The sequence below is a fragment of the Octopus bimaculoides genome, chromosome 16 (genome assembly GCF_001194135.2).
Source record: "Octopus bimaculoides isolate UCB-OBI-ISO-001 chromosome 16, ASM119413v2, whole genome shotgun sequence".
NCBI classification, from domain to species: domain Eukaryota; kingdom Metazoa; phylum Mollusca; class Cephalopoda; order Octopoda; family Octopodidae; genus Octopus; species Octopus bimaculoides.
In genome coordinates this window covers 49,605,855-49,614,599 of record NC_068996.1, presented here as the reverse complement: position 1 = coordinate 49,614,599, position 8,745 = coordinate 49,605,855, and positions in this window count along the sequence as shown.

The window sequence follows — 8,745 nt, the reverse complement described above, 5'->3', positions numbered from 1 at the left end:
CTCTCTCTCTCTCTCTCTCTCTCCCCCTCTCTCTCTCCCCCCCTCTCTCTCTCTCAAAATCTGGCTGTCAGACAGTTGTTTTTTTATATTTTATTTTGAAATTATTTATTCTGAATATTTCATTTCATATTCTTGTTGATGTCATAAAATAAATGTTGAGTTTTTACTTAATTGTGTTACTTGGCAAAAACATTTCATTATGGCATTATTATGTCTTTAAATTAAAACTTATCAAAGTCTTATTTCTTTTAAAATATCAAAGGTTATGATTTGCAGTTTATTTTTTATTTGTTTGTTCTTTTTGGTTTTTTTCTTCAACATGGATCAGCTTTGTCAAACTCTTTTCTTTCTTTTTTTGTACTGAGTTTCTTTGAATATGCCACGTAATTTATTTAATTTTCTTTTAAATTGTTTTGATTAAACTATTTAATTAAACCATATTCAATACATAATGTAGAAACTGATCTAAGTACATTCATTACCTTTTCTTGCTTTTTCTCCTCACACACACACACACACACACACACACTCATACTTTCTCTTTCCCTTTCATTCCCGCTTTCTCCTCTTCTCTCTCTATCTCTCTCTCTCTTAATTATTGGACATTTTTAAGCAATGAAATCATCACTTGACAGTTGTTTCAGTGATAAATATGAAGTAAGTTGTGTTGAATTGATGGATTGCCACTGAAATAGATGTAGATAATAATAATAATATCACAATATTCAGTAATGGCTTCACATCTTATTTAGTCTCACTCGGTGACTGTAAGCATTCATCAAATGTTCACTGTGTGTGTGTGGTATCTCAATATTTGACTGGAAAAGAAAATAATATAATGCAAAATAAAACAAAACAGATTTTTAAGCTTAAGGAATATCAAAACTAACAATTATCAAAAATTTCATCATTTTATTTAACTCTTTTGATAAACAATGTTGCCATAATTATTTTTTCCTTTGATAGTAAAAATTTTTCTACATTTTTTTTCAAAAATAATCTAGAAAAATCTTTTGATTTCCTTGAAATGACATTGTGTTATTTGTGGGGAAAATAGATTAACAGTATTTTTTTTTTTCCTGTTATTTTCATAGTATAATTGAAAAAATGTTTTTTTTTTTTTCACAGATGTATGTTATGTATTATTAATTATATCTGAAATGTTACAGTTGATTTAGAGGAAGAAAAAAAAAAAAAAATTAATTGCATTGCTATATTATTTATGAAATTTGAAAGATTTCTTTTTTTAAATCTCAAGTTTCTAAAATAATAGACCAAATTTCAGTAGTGTTTGAATTTTTTAAAACCCAATTTCATTGCTAAGTGTATAGTCTTGTGAGTGACAGGGGTGACATTACAGCAATTCACGTTGACTGGAGTTTTAGTTTTGAATAATAATTTTCTATCTTCCACTGAACAGCAGTAATGGTTTTGTTTTTATAACGAGTAAATATCTAAAATATCAAAATGTTACTGGTAATTTCCGTTTGCTAGTTGTTCATTAGGACTTACAGTGTATAAGACAGCTTAGTAGAACATCTGTCGAGCAATCAGATTATTCTGTCAAATATGATGCTTATTTACTTATTCACACTCTTTTCAATTAATCATGCATTATCTCAGAGCTTTGAGATTTTGATGATGTGATTGTTTATTTGTCGAATGATATTGTAGGGTAGGTGTGAAAGGCCTGATCTGGTTTGTTTGAGCATAAAGCAGAGTATTTGGGATGGATATGGTCAGGTCAAATGATAGAGGGTTAAGGGGACCCACAGACCAGGCACATTGAATACTCTTGTGAGAAGGATGTCTTCTAGTTGTTGTGTGGATCCCCAGGTCAATTTCTGATTGCATACGAAGTCAGCTGAATATTAGGGTGTAACCTGCAGATTTCCTGTGTCACTTTTTCACCAGCAACTATCTTGTCTTTTCTGGCATATTATACATATATATTAGATATATATATATATATATAATAACACGTTTATCTAATTTTTAAGTAAAGGTTGAACTTTGAAGGAGATTTGGCTGCTAATTTTAGCAAGTCAAAGAAGAGCACATAAAGACTTCTTTATTGGCTCATATTCATGTGATGTGTAAAGTTTGTAGAGAGAGATTTGGTTGTTGTTTTGAGCAGATTAAGCAACTCTGCAAAACCTCGTTCACTGCCTCACCACTATGACTACTGCTGCTACTTTTCTTTTTACATTCTGAAATAATTTAGGTTCTATATAGTTAGTATATATAGTAGGGCAGATAAAGAGGAACTTGCAAAATCTTGTTAAATATTAAAGTAATCTTGTTTCTTTTTGTTATTATTATTATAATTGCAAGTATTTTATTTGAAATGATAGCATTTGGGACATTTTTTTTTTTTTTTTTCAATTGAAAGTTATTGAATTTTAGTTTATCAAAAAGAAGGGGAAAAAAAGTATTTTTAAAATTTATGTAAAATGTTAAACCTATATGATAATATAAAATTTTCAAACACCGGTAAATGTTTTGTGATTTTTTTTTTTTTTTTTTTTTAATAACAAGAAAAAACAAAACAACAACCTAATACTGCTGTATTAAGCAGGAACACTGAACTAGATTAGAGTTTAATGATTATCCATATGTGGATGACAGTACATAAATACAAATATATATACACACACACACATACATATATATAAATATACAAATGATTCTATTTATTACTGATGTAAACAAATGTTGCTTTGTTTAGGAGAGAGAGAGAGAGGAAGAGAATGAAACCTTTTTACTTGTTTTTTTTCTGTTCATCTTTTCATTTCCTAACTGATATGACTCAATCAAGAAAAATATTGTTCATGTTCTGTTGGGTTTGTAGTCTATCATTTTTTACTGTTGCTTTTATTATATATATATATATATATGTGTGTGTGTGTGTGTGTGTATATATGTATAATATAAATTTTTTTTTTCTCTCCTCTCCTCCTCTAACTGTACATTTTGGTCTGCAACACACTTAGTGCCTTGGATGCTGATACTAGTATGTTTGTCATCAGCATACTAGAGCAGGGGATCATGGGAGAAATAAAGAAATATTTTAACAAAGATTGTTATTGGTTTTTTTTCATTTTGATATGTTTGTTTTTTGTGCGGGGTGGTGGCATTGAATTTAATATAGATTTGTAAAAAAAACCAGTGTGATTTCATGTAGTGGACAGTATTCAGAAATGTTTCACACACACTCACATGCACATGCCACAGAACTTCCCAAAACTAGACACCAATATCTAAGCATTGTAGCTTTATTAGGTTATCTATGAAGAAAAACCAAACAATACCAAAGTGGCCCTTACAAATACTTTCAACTTCACAAGAATGAATGATAACCGAAAATAACAAGACTAAGATATAAATTCACAATCAAACATAACATGTATATTCTTATCACTGTCTGTTTGAACAACTATTACTATGGTGTGTGTGTATATGTATGTATATACATGTGTATATATATGTAGGAGCACTTTGTTGGTTACGATAACGAGGGTCCCAGCTGATACAATCAACGGAGTAGCCTGAGTACTCCATGACACGTGTACCCTTAACATAGTTCTCAGGGATATTTATCATGACAAGGCTGGTCCTTTACAATACAGGTACAGCTCATATTTGCCAGTCGAGTGGAGTGGAGTAATGTGAAATAGTGTCTTGCTCAAGGACACAGCACATCGCTGGGAATTGAACTCACGAACTTATGATTGTGAGCTGAATGTACTAAGCAATGCGCCTTCACGTATATATATATATACATGTATATATATGTATATATATATATATATATATATATCATTCTGTATATGCTGTGAGAAAGCCACAAAACTGCAATATTTGTCTTGAGAAAGGTTCTTGTATAGTGCTAAAAAAGCACCCAAGTCTATCAGATGAAAAGTGGCCAACAATGGCAGTGAGATTGCTAAATCCAGTTTTCTGTTTCTTTGTGCATCATCAGTAGCAAGTATCTAGTATCAACCGGATGCTTAGACAAATTTTGCTTCCATTGATATGGAAAAACAGTGTTTAACAAGTTACTGGAATTACAAATAGCTAGTGGACTGGATAAACATTTATAATTGGCAAAGGAAGCAGTGTTAGTTCAGAATTGCATTCTGTATATCTTACTTAATGTAGATACATTATAGAAAATCACAGAACTACTGTATTCATCTTGAGAAAGCTTCTTGTATAGATGTATAGTGCTAAATAGCAAAGACATGTATCAGCAGCAGAGGAAAAGTGTCCAGTAGTGGTGCAAGAATTGTTTAATTTAGAGTTCTGTGTCATTGTACATCAAAATAGCAGTATCATCTGTTCTGCAAAGAACACCCATGTTTAGGTAGTGATAAACATTTCTTCTCAATATAAATACTGCTTTCATCTCTGATAGAGATTTTCTTAACGAGCTAATTTACTTGTTACATGATCAGTGATCTGTGTGTTACTTTTTTTCTATATATTGCAAGCTAGACTGTTATGTCTAGCAAACAAATATCCATCACTGAGAATGAGCATAAGGTCAAAACCATGTGTTCTAGTGGTCTCAGGGTTTGAATAGTAGGGAGTTCTCTCCCCACTTGCAATATATGTCAAGTGTGAACTGCACTGAATAACCAGCTGGTGGAGGCATCCTCCTAGGGTTAAAGTAGCACCCGTGTTTAGGTGGCAATAAACATTATTTGTATTATACAAATAGTTGTACAGAGGAAAAAGAAGACAAGGCATGTTGAGATTAAATTTTTTTTTTTGGTAGCATCTATGTTCATAGCTAGGAACTAGATAAGGCCAAGTTGTAAACCTTATGGCATTACACTCCTGGATGGTGAGCTGACAATTGTTATTACACTAGACAGTCACGGGGAGTAGGATCTCGACTGCAGGAGGGTGAGGAACAGTTTTAATGCCTATTAACTGTTGAGTAGTTGGTTACCAGGATGGAATTGAGGGCTGTGCAGGTACTCTGGCATTCTGTGTTGAAATCTTTTGAACTCCCTAGAGTGACTGTGGTAAGTAGCTTGCTTACCAACCACATAGTTTTGGGTTCAGTCCCACTGTGTGGCACCTTGGGCAAATGTCTTCTACTATAGCCTCGGGTCGACCAAAGCCTTGTGCATGGATTTGGTAGATGGAAACTGAAAGAAGCCTGTCGTATATATATATGTGTTTGTCCCCCCAACATTGCTTGACAACCGATGCAGGTGTGTTTACGTCCCCGTCACTTAGTGGTTTGGCAAAAGAGACCGATAGAATAAGTACTAGGCTTACAAAGAATAAGTCCTGGGGTCGATTTGCTCGACTAAAGGCGGTGCTCCAGCATGGCCGCAGTCAAATGACTGAAACAAGTAAAAGAGTAAACTCCCTCAAAATCTCCACAAAGCACTCTTTGGTGACTGTCTGGCTTGAGGGAACTGAGTGGATGCAGAAGATGCCCTTTCTGTCCAAAAAAAAAAAGGGATCCTCATGAGCTTCCGTCGACTTGTGAGCAAAAAAACATGCTTGGCTCATAGAAGTTAATCCATGACCAGTCTGGAGCATTTCATAAGTTCCTGTAGCATTTTCGCCCAGTTTAAAACAAAACTTTATTGCATTGCAAGCTTCCAAATTCACACCTCAACTCTATTCTGCGAAATAGTCAACTGCAACAAACAGTTTTTATTAGGATGTGTTCAAAGTGCTGTTACAGCCACTTCCTTCAATTTGGAATAACAAACGTTGGCAGGTCAGCTTATTAGATGCATAATAATGATATACTAAAATTACAATAATCTAGAGCAGTTATAACTACTACTAAAAACATCTCAAAATTTCTGGAATGTACCTCATACATACATACATACATCATACATGTGAGTGTATATATCTATGTGTTGTGTCTTCATCCACTACCACTTGACAGCAGATGTTGGTTTGTTTATGTCCCCGGAACTTAGAAGAATAAGTACCAGTACTTAAAACAATCAGGTAATTGACTAAACCCTTTTTCAAGGGATTACCCCAGCATGATTGTAGCCCAATAACTAAAGCACGTCTTGGGCCGACCAAAGCCTTTTGAGTGGATTTGGTAGATGGAAACTGAAAGAAACCCGTCATATATATATATATATATGTATTTGTATGTCTGTGTTTGTTCCCTCCACCATTGCTTGACAACTAGTGTTGGTCTGTTTACGTCCCTGTAACTTAGCAGTTTGGCAAAACAGACCGATACGATAAGTACTAGGCTTACAAGGAATAAGTGCTGAGGTCGATTTGTTTGACTAAAGGCAGTGCTCCAGCATGGCCGCAGTCAAAATGACTGAAACAAGTAAAAGAGTAAAAGAATATACATGTACACACACACACATTATTATCATCAGTAGTAACAGCGCTATGTTTACATGCAGTTCTTGATGCTTTCCAATATAGCATGTCACTGTTTATTATTTGTAGAGTAATAAGGCGGCGAGCTGGCAGAATCGTTAGCATGCTGGACGAAATGCTTAGCGGTATTTCGTCCGTTGCTATGTTCCGAGTTCAAATTTCACCGAGGTCGACTTTGCCTTTCATTCTTTCAGTGTCGATAAATTAAGCACCTGTTGTGTACTGGAGTCGATCTATTCAACTGGCTCCCTTTCACCAAATTTCAGGCCTTGCACCTATAGTAGAAAGGATTTTGTAGAGTTCTTTCATCATCTTGTGAAATTCAACATCCTGAGATCATCTTTTACTACATCTACCCGTATCTTCCTCTTCCACAATTTCCTTCCACTAGAATATCCTGTCTTGGAGAACTATTATAAATTGGAATGGGCTAAGAACCAAACCTCATTGAACACCAACCTGCATATTAAATTCTTCACTGAAATCATTTCTGACTCTCAGTTTGCTGATGTCATTCCTATGTATTGCTTGCAACACTCTCATAAATCATTCTTCTATACCTTGTTTTTATTAAAAGCAACCAGACCACAGACTGTGGTACCTTGCCAAAGACCTTCTTCAGATCAACAAATGTTAAATAGAAAGGTTTATTCCTGGTTAGAAATTCCTATCACTATGAAAAGAACATCAAATTTGAACTGCATTTCATCTAAACTGCTTCTCTCCCAAATGAATTCTGCTAATTCTCTTTCTATAACTTTCATAACCTGTCCCATCAGTTTGATGTGTTGTTTCTTTTTAAAACATTTTCTTTGCACCTTTGTGGCAGTGAATGATTATACTCCTATACCAGTCATTGGTATGGCACCTCCCTATATTACCTTGTTGTTTATATAGGTAACTAGCTTGAGCGCTAATTTAGCAGATATATTCCTACTACTTTCCCCATTTTCATGTTTTTAGTGGTCATTTTCACCATATAACTGTACACTTCAAAAGCCAATCCCTCTGTTAGCTACACTTGAGATCATTCTTCTTCCTACATATTTTGCACGTTCGACAGTTTCTCATAATAAAATCTCCAAGCCTTTTTCCTCTCATTGTAAGTGCACTGTTTCATTTCAACATAATATTACAGGGACATAAAAAACACAGGCACCCCCCCACACACATACAACAAACTTACACAGTTTGTCTTTTCAAATTCACTCACAAAGCATTGGTTTACCTGGGGCTATAGTAGAAAACACTTGCTCAAGCTATTGTGCATCATCTCAGTCTTTTCTCATCTCTTCTGTGAGGATTAATATCTTCAGGTTGATATTCAAGGCACAATCCAATATCTTCCTGGGACTCCTCTTTTACAGGTTCCATCCACAGTTATCTGATCACTAAATGTAGATGGAACCACAATTATTTTTGTAGTCTATTTCATTCACATGACCTTATTAATGCAGTTTTCTCTTTTGCTCATTACATCTGATGCCTCAGACACCCAATTTTCCTCACAACACCTTTGTGTTTTGTTGTACACATGCAGTGATGTTTACACATCCAGTAGAGGTTACTAACTCCATTTCTTTTTAGTCTTCAAATGTCCTCTGCATTCACAGCTCATATTCCACTACTATGTAGCATGGCTGTTCATACACCGGCACCAAACAATCTACCTTTCACTCTGAGAGAGACAGAGAGACTGTTTGTCATCAACAGAGGTAAAAGTTCTCTGAATATCCTAGATACTGTTCTTATTCAAGCAACTATACTTTCAGAACATTCACTCTACTATTAATTGGGTTTCCTAGGTAACTGAAACTATTTACTATCTCAAAGGATCCTTCTGGGAATTCCAGAAGAATTTAATTTCCATGTTTATTGCGTCTGTGCACCTGCAATACACAAAGCCTTTCTCTGTTAATCTTCTTGTGATTCCACTGTGCCTCTTATGTGTCCGTAGTCTGCATTGAGTACACCATCTGGAATTTCCACCTACACCATTTCCATATATTGAACACACACACATACACATATATATGCTACTGATATCACACTGTGCTTTCAGTACTATGCATCAAGATGCTTTCTTGAGATGAATGTTACAGTTGTGTGGCTTTGTACAGTATATCTATGTTAAGTATGATATACAGATTGCTATTTCAAACTAATACTTTCATCTGCTACTGATACACTTCTGTGCTTTTTAGCACTATACATTAATACAGAATAGTTTCTCAAGATAAATACTGCAGTTTTGTGACTTTCAACAGTATATGCATGTGAAGTAAGATATACAGAATGCTATATCTATCTATGAATACATATATATATATATATATATATATATATATATATATATAT